The following is a 14,749-nucleotide window of genomic DNA, read 5'->3' as shown; positions in this document are numbered from 1 at the left end:
ATTGACTTGCTTGGCATATGCTGCTCTGTTTTCTTCCTCAGGGTATCTTGATGCTTCACCAAGGCTGAGTTATCTATCGAGTGTGTGGGTAGCTTTTGGCAGTTAATAGTGTGGGATGAGATTCAGTGTATACTTCTCAGAATAGTATTTTCAAGACCCCTGAGTATTATTATTCCTTAGACTAAATCTGTACTCCCACCCCATAAAATTTTCGTTTTCCCGACCGATTTCCAAAAATCTTGAGAAGAGTTTATCTATAGCCTGGGAAATTTGCCAATTCTAGGAAGGAGGTGTAAGATAAGAAAGAACAGGGAGTTTCAAAAGTCACTTTATTGGCCTAGGCTGAAAAGCCTATGATGGTCATGGGTTTTGTGATCGGGGGGTATTTAGGGGTATATAATGTTGAAAATAACATGATTAAGACTTGAAATGTCACAATCTCGCTACTCCCCTTTACTACTGGATTGGTCAGAGGGAAGGAGGAGAATCTTGCATCCTGATTATTATAAAAGTCCATGTTTGTATGTAGAAGGAGAGCTTGTGTGGGCAGAATCCCTTTTCTTTCCCTTCCCCTCTGCCTTCTCTCTCCCTTCCCTACTGTCTACTGTTTTCTCCAAATAAAGATGCTTTTTTTTCTCTGCCAGCATCTTATCTAAGTCTCCTGTCTGCTCAATAGGTGATTTTGGGGGGAGGGCATGAGCCCCCTGTCCCTAATTCTACTCCACACAATGGAAATGGCTGGCCTCTCCATAGTATTTGCTACCCCAGCTGATGGTGGGAAAGGTTTCAAGACTAATAGTCGGGGAATAGTATTGCACCAGGACTCTTGTTCTTCCTTATCTGTTGGTGGCAGTTGATCAGCATTTGTAGTGAGGATGTCCACCATGATTGATGATTGGAAGTGCTTGGTTGGAAGTAAATCTAGCCGTTTGGGATCAGAGGGCCACTGCTATTTATTTCTAGGGCTCTTAGGTCCAAATCTGAGGCTACACCTATCTGCCTCTGGTTCTGAGGGAGATGACAATACAAAGTGTTGGTGGATTGATTTGCCTATCATATGCTTTCTCCTTTTTTCTACTGCAGATTCTTTTCTCCTCTTCACTAAAACTTCATAATATAGAAGAAGAGGAGTAAATGATTCACTCTGAAACATTTCTTCAGCAATGGTGATCAGAATTCTTTTATGGACTGATAGAAAAAAATGCAGCTTGTTCTTTTTAAGGTAACTACCTTCAGCCTGAGGATCCTCATCTCTAAAATTAGGTGGTATTATACCGCACATGAGTCTCTTCAGTTCTAATATTGCATATAGTCTTGGATTTGGTGAGTTTTTGTTGTGATTTATTTTTGAAGCTATCCACTTAACGTGAAAGAGTAGGATAGCAATTTAGAAGATTTTTTTTCATTATTGCCTCTAGAGGGCAAAGGAGACAAACATATGGGAGTTTTAATAAGAAAAATAGTTGATTTAGTTTAATAAGAAGTTAAATAAGGTGGCTACTTGGCACCGTGCATAGAGTGACCTGGATGCTTGTCCTGGAGGCAAGAAAATGCATATTTCTGAGTTCAAATCAGATCTTTCCAGCTTTTTCTGAAATCATCTTGCTTATCATTTCTTATATAGCACAATAGTATACTATCACCAACATATGCCACAATTTATTCAGTCATTCCCCAAAACATGGCCATCCTTTCAATTTCCAATTCTTTGCCACCCCAAAGAGAGCTGCTATTAAGAATTTCATATAAATAGGTTCTTTCTCCTTTTCATCATCTCTTTGGCCTACACTCAAAGGGCAGCCAGTTTTATAGTCTTTTGGGCATAGTTCCAAATTGCCCTCCAGGATGGTTGGATCAGTTCACAACTTAATCAGCAATGGATTAGTGTCCCAATTTTGCCACATCCCCTCTAACCTTTATCATTTTCCATTGTAGTCATACAGGCCAATCTGATGGGTGTGAGGTGATGTCTCAGCATTGTTTTAATTTGTGTTTTTCTGATCAAGAGTGATTTAAGAAAAAAATTATTTCATATGATTATTGATAGCTTTGATTTCTTCATCTGAAAATTGATTGTTTATATCTTTTAAGTCTGACTTGATTCTCTATAAATATGAGAAATTAGACCTTTAGCAAAGAGATTTGTTATAATTTTTTTGCCAGTTGTTTCTCTTTGTAAAGGTTAAATTTAATAGTTGGACACAGTTTATTTACCAAAAAAGAAGGGAAACAATAAAGTAGAGAAATGTGAAAGAAGTTAAAGAAAATATCTATACTGTTCCTCAGCCAGGAGGGCCAATAGTGAGTAATCACATGGCCTCCTCCAAGATGGAAGCTAGTCTCTTAGGAAATTAGGGAGGAAGTCAGTCTTTTCACTCACTGAACCAAGTAGTCCAGGAGTCAGAGTCTAAGTTGAAGTCAGGATCCACACTGCAGTCTCCAATGAGGTTCCCTCAAAGACTATCTCCAGGAGACTCAACTTCACCAGACTCCCAGCCAAAGGATTTTGTGGCTTTTATGGTGGTTTCCTATCCCCGCCCTCTTCACAGGGGCCAATCACAGTTTCCACAATTGTCACACCTCTTATTCTCTGAAGGTAGCAACTCTTCTCCTAGGATTCACACTTTTGGATCTATACATTTCTGAGTGTGTGAACTCTTAAAAGAACTCAAGTTTCTGGCTGTCTGAGTTAGAAAAAAAGGTGGAGCTCTTACAAGTATCTTGTTGGCTTCTCACCTCTAAAGGTGTTAACTCTCCTCCTAGGAGTAAGAATTTATGGACTTCCCTTACTGTAGGGTTAAGGATGGGTGTATTGGTTTTGTTGATTAATTCAAAAGTAGACAAAAGAGAGTTAATCCTGTCTTCAGTCTAGTGAGGTACTTATGGTATTGTTATTCCAAAGAGTTAAAAAGTAGGCAAAGAGAACAAAGGATTCCCTTTTCACAAGTGAAAACTCAAAATAGACAAAAAGAACCAAGAATTTCCTTTCACTCCTTCTAATAGTGATTACATTACATTAGTTTTCTTTGTATAAAAGCTTTTCAATTTCATATAATCAAAATTATTCATTTTATATCTTATAATGCTCTCTCTCTCTTGTTTGGTCATAAAATCCTCCATTCTCCTTAGATCTGGGAGGTAAACTATTCTACAGTCCCCTAATTTACTTATGGTTACCACTCTTCGTTTCTAAGCCCATTTTGACCTTATCTTGGTATATAATGTGAGATATTGGTATACCTAGTTTTTGCTACACTGCTTTCCAATTTTCCCAGCAGTTTTTGTTAAACAATGAGTTCTTATTCCAAAATCTGGGGTCTTTGGATTTACCAAAAACTAAATTGCTAAATTCATTTATCCCTGTGTACCATGTATCTATTCTGTTCCTTAATCTACCTTTCTATTTCTTAGCCAGTAAAGTAGGAGGCTGTTCTGAAGATTACTGTTTTATAATACAGTTTGAGGTCTGGTACTGCTGCTAGGTGACCTTCCTTTACATTGGGGGGGGGGGTCAGTTAATTCCCTTTATATCCTTGACCTTTTGTTCTTCCAAAAAAAATTTGTTATTCTTTTTTCTAGTTCTATAAAATAATTATTTGATAGTTTGATTGGTATGGCATTGAATACAAAAATAATTTTGGTAAAATTCGCATTTTTATTAGCTTGGCCCACTCGTGGTTTAGATCTGACTTTGTGTGAAAAGTGTTTTGTAATTGTGTTCATATAATTCCTGGCTTTGTCTTGGCAAGTAGATGCCTAGGTATTTTATACTGTCTGGAGTCATTTTATATGGAATTTCTCTTTTCTGTCTCTTGCTGCTGAACTTTGTTGGTATTATATAGAAATAGTGATGAGTTATGTGGATTTCTTTTGTGTCCTTTAGTTTTACTACAGTTATTAGTTCTTTCCATGAGTTTTTTTCTCAAGGATTCTCTAGGTATACATACATCATATCTACAAAGAGTGATTGTTTAGTTTCCTCACTTCCTACTTTAATTGCTTCAATTTATTTTTCTTTCCTTATTGCTAAAGCTAGCATTTTAGTGCAATATTAAATAGTGCTGATAATGGGGATCCTAGCTTCACTCCTGATATTCTTGGGGAGGCTTGACATTCCCATTACATTTGATGACTTGCTGATGATTTTAGGTAGATACCATTTATCATTTTAAGGAAAGTTCCATTTGTCTCTATTCTTTCTAGGGTTTTTTAATAGGAAGGTGTGTTATATTTTGTCAAAGGTTTTTTCTGTATCTATTGAGATAATCATATGATTTGTTAGTTATTGCTATAGTCAGTTATGCTGATAATTTTCCTAATAATAAAATGATCCCTGTATTCTTGGTATAAATCCCACCTGATCATAGTAAATGATCCTTGGGATATATTTCTGTAGTCTTCTTGCTAATATTTTATTTAAAATCGTTGCATCAGTATTCAATAATGAAATTTGCTTATGATTTTCTTTCTCTGTTTTTGCCTTTCTCGGCTTAGGTAGCAATACCATATATGTGTCATGAAAAGAATTTGGTAGGATTTCTTCTCTGCCTATTTTCCCAAATAATTTCTATAATACTGTCATTAAATGTTCAATAGAATTCAGCTGTGAATCTATTTTACTTCAGATGATGCACAATAAATTCTGCTCTAGTCCCTTACTTGTACTCTTCTCCCTGCCTCAGATATATTTCCTGTAAACTGCATATTGTAGGATTCTGATTTTAATCCACTCTGCTATCCTCTTCTATTTTATGGGTGAGTTTATCCAGTTCACATCCACAGTTACAAATACAAGCTCTGTATTGCTCTCCATCTCCCTTTTCCCTTTTAATTCTGATCTTTCTCCTTTCACTCTGTCCCTTTTCACAGATATTTTGCTTTTAATCATTATATTCTACTTCCCCTACTCTTTTCTATTACCCTTCCTTGTCTTATTTCCCCTCTTACATCTCTGTAGGATGAGATACGGGTCTATATCCGAATGAGTATGATTGTTATTCCCTCTCTGAGCCAAGCATTGCCCATCACCACCTTTTTCCTCTCCTCCACTGTAATAGGGTTTTTTGTGCCTCTTTAGGTGACCTAATTTATCCCACTACACCTCTCCCTTTCATTTTTTTCTCAGTGCACCCCTCTTTTTCACTCAATTTTTTTTCTCATATCATCCTAATTCACCTTATTCCCACACCCTCTGTCTATGTATACTTCTAATAAAAAATCCTTTTTCCACATAGGACTAACTATAGTTTGACTTTACTGAGTCCCTTAAATTTTCTTATTTACTTTTTTAGGCTCCTCTTGGATCATATATTTGGACATCAAATTTTCTGTTTAGGTCTGGTCTTACCATCATCAATACTTGAAAATCTTCTATTTTATTAAATGATTCCCCACCCCTGAAAAAAATATACTGAGTTTTCCTGGATCAGTGATTTTAGGTTGTAGACCTAGATCTTTTGCCTTCCAGAATATCATATTCCAAACCTTTTGATCTTTAATGTAGAGGCTGCCAAGTCCTGTGTAATGCTGACTGTAGCTTCAGGGTATTTGAATTGTTTCTTTCTGGCTGCCATTATTCTTTTCCCATCTACACTAGAAATATCCTTTGAATAATACTTTACTCTCTACTAGGAGTACTTGGGTTCCTGACTTCCAAATTTTAAAGGAAAATAAATTAGATTTTTTTTTCAATCACAGGATTCTCCATGGAAGAGACTGGATCAAGTCATGGTTTTCCTTTTTTTTTTTTTAATCTTGCCTTTTATTTTACAGATGAAGGAAATGAGATCCAGGGGAAGTGAAGAGTGTTTCAGTAATTTGCCCAAGGTCAAACAGATAGAAGTAGCAAAATTCTGATTTTAATTCATCTATGCTAACTACACATCTAGCGTTTACATCAGTATCCCATGCTTCCATTACAATTGGCTCATTACAAGACTTTTACTTGCTATTCCCTGATGGGCTAACAGTTTTCATTGCTTTTAATCTCTCTGAACAGTTCTATTCTTTCTCAGTATGTGCCCATGGGTAGTGGGAGAGGGATGGGTACAGTACTGTACTGTATTGTCAACTGCCTTTCAGATATCTCAAGCCGGTTGTCCAATAAGCATCTCAAATGGAATATATGCAAAATAGATTCAATTACCTTTCCTCTCAAACCTTCCCTTCTCTCTAACTTATGCATTAAGGTCAAGAGCATCACCATCTTCCCAGGCTCTGAGGCTTGTAGCCTTGGTGTCCGTATCTCCATTCATACTTCATTGTTAGAAATATGTTAAATATTATCTTTTCTATCTTCATAGCATTTCTTGTAGGTGTCTACATCTCTTCACTGGCCCAGCTGCCACTGTAGTACAAGCTTTCATCATTTCTATACTGGACATTCGCAATAGCCCTTAGAGCGCACACACACATGCTTTGGATTTAAGATTTTCATCATTACTTTATAAAGGGGTCCTTAATATTCACTTTAATAGTTGCAATATACTCAGATTCATGCCAATATAATAAAGTTATATATATTCAGATTCATACCAATATATTTATATATAATCAGATTCATACAATATAATATAGTTATATATACTCAGATTCATACAATATAATATATTTATATATACTCAGAGTCATACAATATAATATAGTTATATATACTCAAATTCTTACCAATATAATATAGTTATATATACTCAGATTCTTACCAATATAATATAGTTATATATACTCAGATTCATGCCAATATAATATAGTTATATATACTCAGATTCGTACAATATGATATAGTTATATATACTCAGATTCTTACCAATATTATATAGTTATATATACTCAGATTCTTACCAATATAATATAGTTATATATACTCAGATTCATAGAATATAATATAGTTATATATACTCAGATTCATGCCAATATAATATAGTTATATATACTCAGATTCGTACAATATGATATAGTTATATATACTCAGATTCTTACCAATATTATATAGTTATATATACTCAGATTCTTACCAATATAATATAGTTATATATACTCAGATTCATAGAATATAATATAGTTATATATACTCAGATTCATGCCAATATAATATAGTTATATATACTCAGATTCATACAATATAATATAGTTATATTTGCTCAGATTCTTACCAATATAATATAGTTATATATACTCAGATTCTTACCAATATAATATAGTTATATATACTCAGATTCTTACCAATATAATATAGTTATATATACTCAGATTCATACAATATAATATAGTTATATATACTCAGATTCTTACCAATATAATATAGTTATATATACTCAGATTCATGCCAATATAATATAGTTATATATACTCAGATTCTTACCAATATAATATAGTTATATATACTCAGATTCTTACCAATATAATATAGTTATATATACTCAGATTCATAGAATATAATATAGTTATATATACTCAGATTCATGCCAATATAATATAGTTATATATACTCAGACTCATACAATATAATATAGTTATATATACTCAGATTCATATAATATATAATTATATATACTCAGACTCATACAATATAATATAGTTATATATACTCAGATTCATACACTATAACACAGTTATATGTGCTCAGATTCCTACCACATGATATACAATTCCAATAATTACATTCCACAAAAACCTCCAATGATAGCTTTGATGCTACAGACCCCCATCTTGGCCCTTCTCTCAGACCCCTGGGCGGCATTTGAGGGATCCTAGACTCGTCCCTGGGAGACTTGGGTTGGGACACCAGAGGGGCCTGGCTAGGAGCTCTCAGAGAGCCCAACTTCCGTGGAATCAGAGCGTCCTCACTGCCCTACACCAGCTACTGCCCCTGGGCACGTGACTGGAAAGAAAAGTTGGAGGAGGAGGAAGGGTTTGGAAGGGGTGGGGCTTCCTGGGGGTGGGGCTTCCTGGGGGGTGGGGCTTCCTGGGGTGGGGCTTCCTGGGGGTGGGGCTTCCTGAGGACCCCACTGCACAGACTGCTAGGAATAAAGCGTCTTGTTTTCTTAAAAAAGAAAGAAGGAAAGAAAGAAAAAGAAAGAAACTTCATGTTTACATTGGTATGCTTTCTTTGGCAAAATAGTGTTTCTTATATCATTGGTATAGTGGAAAGCAAGGTATCTCTGGAGTGAAGGATCTGGGCTGGAATTGGGCTGGCCATTGTATTCTCATGGGCCTCAGTTACCTAATCTGTAAAATGAAGGAGTTGGAGTGTCTTCTTTTTTTTTTTAACCCTTACCTTCCGTCTTGGAGTCAATATTGTGTATTGGCTCCAAGGCAGAAGAGGGGTAAGGGCTAGGCAAAGGGGGTCAAGTGACTTGCCCAGGGTCACACAGCTAGGAAGTGGCTAAGGCCAGATTTGAACCCAGGACCTCCCGTCTCTAGGCCTGGTTCTCAATCCACTGAGCTACCCAGCGGCCCCCTGGAGTGTCTTCTAAAGTGTATTCTACCACTAAATCAATAAGTTTATTTTCTTTTGTTATTAAAATCTTGTATTCAAATGGTTCTTTCCAATATGATTTTTCACACAATTTTATTCCTGTATTTTCCATTTATGTTGTAATAACCACAGAAGTAGGTATAGCTGAGTCACCACAGAAGTGATGGAAGCCCTCTACCAGCTGGGCGAACACCAGGGAGCCTTTTGTCAGCTCTGGCTTGCAATGAAAGGCCCTCAAGGTGTCTAAAGTATCATTGTAAGTGCAAATGAAACAGTGATTTGCAAAGTGCTGCCTTTAGGTAAATATCTGAGACATCTCTCATAAGCAAAGGAAGACTCACCATCTATTAACAGCATGAAAAAAGCTCTAGAGTCCGGCAAATGAAAACAATCCCAGGTTGTGCTTTATCCCCAGGAAAGAGACAAAGATAACAGTATTGATGGCTCTGTAGAAAGATGAGGCATACTGATGGATTATTATCCAACTGTGGATTGGTTCAGCCATTCTGGAAGCTCATTTGTAATTAGTAAATTTGTAATAAGTAATAATCTGAGAGTAATTAAAATGTCCATATCTTTGTCTCAAAGATCCTGTAGCAAGACACACACCTCCAGGGCGGTTGTTGACAACAAGACCATCTATTACACTGAAATATTTAGAGGAACACTTTATGCTAGCAAAGAACTAGAAACAAAACACAAATGAAATGGAAAATTACAATTCTATAAGAAATGAAAAGTACAGAGAAAAAGAGAAGACTAATATGAGCAGATGCAAAGTGAAGTAGAATTAGAGAAACAATATACATTATATATTATACATAGAGAAACATTATACATTAAAGATAATGACCTCAAAAGGTCAATGGAAAAAACAAAATAATAAAACCAAAGACTCTAAAATTATGACAAAGTTTGACCTCAAAAAAGAATCACAAGAAGGCAATCACCCTTTGCCTCTTGACAAGTGGGGAAGCTTGGCTGTGAAACATTGCACATATCAGTCTTTTCAGAAATACTAATTTGGTTCTTTTTCTTTTTTAAATTCTATGAAGAGATGGCTTTCTGGGAGAGGATGACGGGATGTTAGAGGTAATGTCAGGGACCACCTGATTAGCGGTCTCCAGGGCTAAGAATGCAGACAGACTCGGAAGGGCTGATGGTGGCCAAATTGCAGCAAAGGTGAGTTTTATGGATCACAGCTAGTATTTTATGGAGAAAGTGGTGTAGGCTAAGGGACTAGGTAACCTTTTCACATACACAATGAATGTAGCTAATTTATCATTCTTTTACAATAGACTTAGTTTACCTCATCGAATCCAGACAGTTTTCTATATATGTTAATATATAACTCAGTTTCTCGGGGAAGGCAGGCATACATCAGTGGGTTGTTGTTTTTTTTTTTTGAAGAATAATCAGTTTCTGGAGGGAGAGATGGAAAAGAGGCCTTTGGGGGCCTTGTGCAATGCCTGGGCTACAGGTTTGACTGTATCCAAGTAATGACTGGGATTTTACTGGAGCCTACTCTCTCCACAGTTTCCTGGATGGAGTAGTGGGCTCTCCAGAGCATTTTTGATGGATGTCTCTGGCTGTCCTCCCAGGGTTATGTAGCTGAATAATGAAAATCCTCTTCAATTAAAATTTTGGATTTTAAAAGAAAGATTACACACTATGTCACAGGATATATAGAGAAGATAGGGGAAACTGGAAACCAAAGACAGAAAAGCTTCAAGAGTAGAAATGGAGGAGACACCATAGACCACCTTCAACCTTTTGACCAAGCAGTAAGCAGAGGACGAAGGATCAAAAGAAATAATAAACTGTCTTTCCCCTTCGACAAAAAAACAGGAATTTCAATAGTGTGGGGAGAGTCTGGTTTTGACCTCCCACAACAGGGAGTGTGTTTGAGTATATGTGTGTAAACACGTGCACAGAGAAGGCAGAAGGGATAAAAAAAGAGGACTTTCCTTCTTAAAACTGGGGTTTATGGGAAGTACAAACAGACATAGAATCTGCATAACTAGGGGAATTAAGTAAACCAAAAAACACATAGGAAGAGGGCACAATGAATGCATGAACACACATGACCTGGGAACACATATATGAATGTATAGCCAGAGCAACTTACACTCATGAAAGCGTCAGTCTCGACTACTCTCCTCTGGTCACTGCATCGCTTATAGGAGAAGGAATTGGTGAAGAGTTTAATTGGAAAATCGAGCTGAACAAAGAAGTTCTCCAAGTTTCTGACATGCGGTGACTGCCATTTGTATATGTATGTGTACATAGATTTGTGTGTGTGTGCACATGTGCCTCTCTAGACCACAGTCTAACTCAGCTTTTCTTGGTTCTAAGCAAAGAACCAGATACATATCACAGGAACTTCCTTGAACGGGCTCAGGTCAGGCTGATTCTGGGAGAGGAAGCTTAGAGATCCCTCAAAAAACTGATCCCTGACACTGGCAGCATCAAATGCTCCTCCCCCTCCCAACTCCCACGTGATCTTTTTCTGGCCCATTTTGACAGGTTCGCTTACCTACACATTTTAATTAGAATATAAAGCTTCAGTCGCCATTCCCCACATGCTGATGGGTCTCCAGTCCTCTCTGCTGAGTTCTCTTTGTACTGAACTTCTTTCTGCTACTCTTTGCTGCTTTTTAGCTCTTCTGCTCCTTCCTATCATCTACTAAGATGAAAATATAACTAAGCCCCTTCCTTGCAAGAGAGGGTTATTCATTGGTTTGGTTTGGGGTCCTCATACCACTCTGCAGCACACAAACTAGAACAGAAACATTCAGGCAGTAAAGTGGCCACCAAGTTGGCATCCACTCTGAGGACCATTAGATAGGAAGTGTTCTGCGGGCGGAACTACAGCTTTTATTTCCGGGGAGGGAAGGGGCTTGTATCCACAATGGTGCCTGGGACGTAGTGGGCACTTGGATAAATTTGTATTGATTGACTAAATGAAGCCTAGACTAGAAGTCACCAGCCCCAGGCGGTGATTGAAATTGGAATTTCAAAATCTCTTTTCGTTCCAATCAAACCTATGGTTGTCCATCTGTGTCCTCTCAGCGTTTTGAGGACCCACCCAACAAAACTATAAGGGGCAAGAAGGCTCTCCTTAACCCAATAATTCTCCTTTTTGTCCCACAAATCAGCCTGAGCAGAGGAACAAAAGGTGGCTAAATTGATAGGGTAGCTGCCTTTGCCTCAGATTTGTGGGTATGAATTCTGCCTTTTTATGTATGCTTTCTAGTAAATGAATCACTGATCACTTGCTCTGGCCCTGATTGGGACAACTTTGGGAGTGCACTGGAGGGCATTCTGGGTTACAGTCAAGGGATGGAGATTAAAACCTGAGTCTGTTACTGGGCTTTAGGTTCTGGAATGTGTGGCCCTTTGGTTCTTTCTAGTCTTCCTCAGCAAGTATTTCACTGAAAATGGTACCTGATGTTCATTGGTTATCAATGATTGGGGAGAAAACTAAATTCATATTGGAAGACAGTGTTTGGAGGGAAAAAAACAGCCTCTCAAGATTAAGTAGTCAGAATTGTACTCCATAACTCATGACTCTTCACAAACTACCACACAACTGATTCTTTACTAGAAATATGTACCCCGAAATAATTTGGGGAGTTCAACAAGTAAACTGGGCTAGAATCAGCAAGTCACTACAAATAAAAGAGTTCTTTACAATTACCCTGACAGAGCAACAATAACAAAATTAAGAACAATATTTTATGTAGTGTGCGTGGAGTTATGAACTCATCGAATCGTTCTGGAAAACAATTTGAAACCAAGCCAAAAGGGCTTGAAGATTGTGCATATCCTTTGATCTAGCAATATTACTACTAAGTCTGTATCCCAAAGAGACTCAGAAAAAGAGGGAAAGACTTATTTGTACACAAAAATGTTTATAAAGGCTCCTTTTGGGGTGGCAGAGAATGAGAAATTGAGGGAGGATTCCTCAATTGGGGAATGGCTGAACAAGCTGTAGACTATAGTTGTAATGAAATGCTATTGTGCTATAAGAAATGATAAGCAGAGTGATTTCAAAAACCTAGAAAGACCTGCATGAACTGATGTAAAGCGGTGAAAATTGAGAATAGTGTACATGATAATAGCAATATTCTTTGGCAATCAGCTACGAATAGCTTGGCTATTTTCAGCAATACAATAATCCAAGACAGTTCCAAAGGACTCATGATTAAAAATTCTATCCACCTCTAGAGAAAAAACGGATAGAATCTGAATTTAGATGGAAGCAAACTCCTTTTTATTTTATTTTCTTTGTGGGTTTTTGTTTGTTTTATGTGAGTCTTCTTCCACAACATGACCAAGAAAGAAATATGTTTTGCATAATTGTACATCTATAACCTAGATAAAATTGTTTTCTGTCCCAGGGAAAGAGGAGGTGAGAAAAAGGAGGGAAATATTTGCAACTCAAAGTTTTGGATGTTAAAATGTTAAAATGTTAAAAATTATTATTACATATGATTGGAAAATAAAAAAATATATTTTAAAAAACATTTTAAGCAAATGTTACTGAATTGAACACATGCTCTCCAGATGCCTGGAACAAAATATTCTCAAAATACAAAGCCATAGCAGAAGAAATCAAAATCATGCTGTAAGAGAGTAAAGTATATAATATCCCCATTGTCCTATGTGGTATTATAGTTGTCTCAAAGATAAGATGAGCCTATTTCCCAACATTTTAGTGCAACTATAAAAAATGACTATTTTATCTATTGCTCCAAGTTAGCTCGACATTAAAAATAAGAGTAGTGATTTGTTCTAGGATGATTTTTGGCTGAAGCAATAAGAATGATGATGATATTAACCCTACTCCTTTAGCGTTAAAGATCATGCCATGAACATAGAAGAGAAGCAGATCATATGTACTTTTCCTAGTCTTGGAAAGGAGATGTACTCTAATCAAACATGTGATAGAGGCAATTACAAGAGGCAAAATAGATAATTGTTATTACATGGAATTGATGAGCTGCACAAAATGCAGCACAGAAAAGTTGGATGGGAAAAAATCTTAACAGATTTTTTGGAAAAGAGTTTGTGTCCAAGATATATTGATAGTTAACAGAAATATATTTTAGACCATTTGTCAATAAAAAGTCAAAGGATATGAGAATACAGTGCACAAAAGATTGAACTATTAAGAACCAAGGGAAAGAGTGCCCCAAGTCAATAAGAGAAATGCAAATTATTTTAAAACTCTTATCTTCAGACCTAGAATCAATACTGAGTATCAGTTCCAATGAGAAGAGTGGTAAGGGCTAGGCATTTGGGGTTAAGTGACTGGTCCAAAGTCACAATCCTAGGAAGTATCTGAGGGAAGATTTGAACACAGGACCTCCCATCTTCAGGCCTGAGTCTACTGAGTCACCTAGCTACCCCTGAGAAATGCAAATTAAAACAACTTTGAGTGAAGTCAGATGAATTAGATCCTTGTATATAGTAACAGCAATACTGTAAAGATGATCAACTGTGAAAGACTTAGCTAGTTTGAATTATTACTAATTGATTAATTTGGGGACAGGGGGAGGTGATTATCTACCCCAGAGAGAAGACTGATGAGCACTGAGTGCAAATTGAAGTAAAATGTTTAAACTTTATTTTTCTTGCTTTTTTTTTTGGCAAGATAGCTAATATTAAAATGTTTTGCATGATTTTATATATATATATATACATATACAATTGATATCACTTGCCTTCTTAATGGGTATGGGAGGAGCTGGAAGGAGAAACAGAATTTGGAACATTAAAAAAATTTTAATATGAAAATAAATTTTAGAAAACATACTTCTACATTAAAAAAAATTGAGGTTTTGCCTTATACCTTGCAAATTGGTAAATAGGATGAAGGAAGGGAATAGGCAATGCTGGAAGGGTCATAGACTTACTAAAATGCATTTTCTATCAACTGTTTTGCTTGGTTTGACTTTAGGAACAGCACGGCACCCCCAGGATAAGCTCAGAACCTAGTCACTCTCCCATCTGATTGGAAGGCAGGAGAATGTGACGTAAAGTAGCTAAAATGACTGAGGAAACAGAGAAGGAATTTCCAAGTGTATGGAGCAATGCATGCCAAGAGCATGAATCAGGACTGGGCATTCTTAGCTTGGCACTGGATCCCAATACAAGGAGAGACATTTTTATGCATTAAATCAGGATATAAGATTAAAAAGTAAAATAAATGAGGTGATCTGATTTCTAATTGGAAGAAAGATGAGAGCTGTGCAAAGTTGGGAGGGG

The sequence above is a fragment of the Monodelphis domestica genome, chromosome 8, assembly GCF_027887165.1.
Source record: "Monodelphis domestica isolate mMonDom1 chromosome 8, mMonDom1.pri, whole genome shotgun sequence".
NCBI classification, from domain to species: domain Eukaryota; kingdom Metazoa; phylum Chordata; class Mammalia; order Didelphimorphia; family Didelphidae; genus Monodelphis; species Monodelphis domestica.
The sequence above is the reverse complement of the archived record's forward strand: the minus strand, read 5'-3'. Positions refer to the sequence as shown.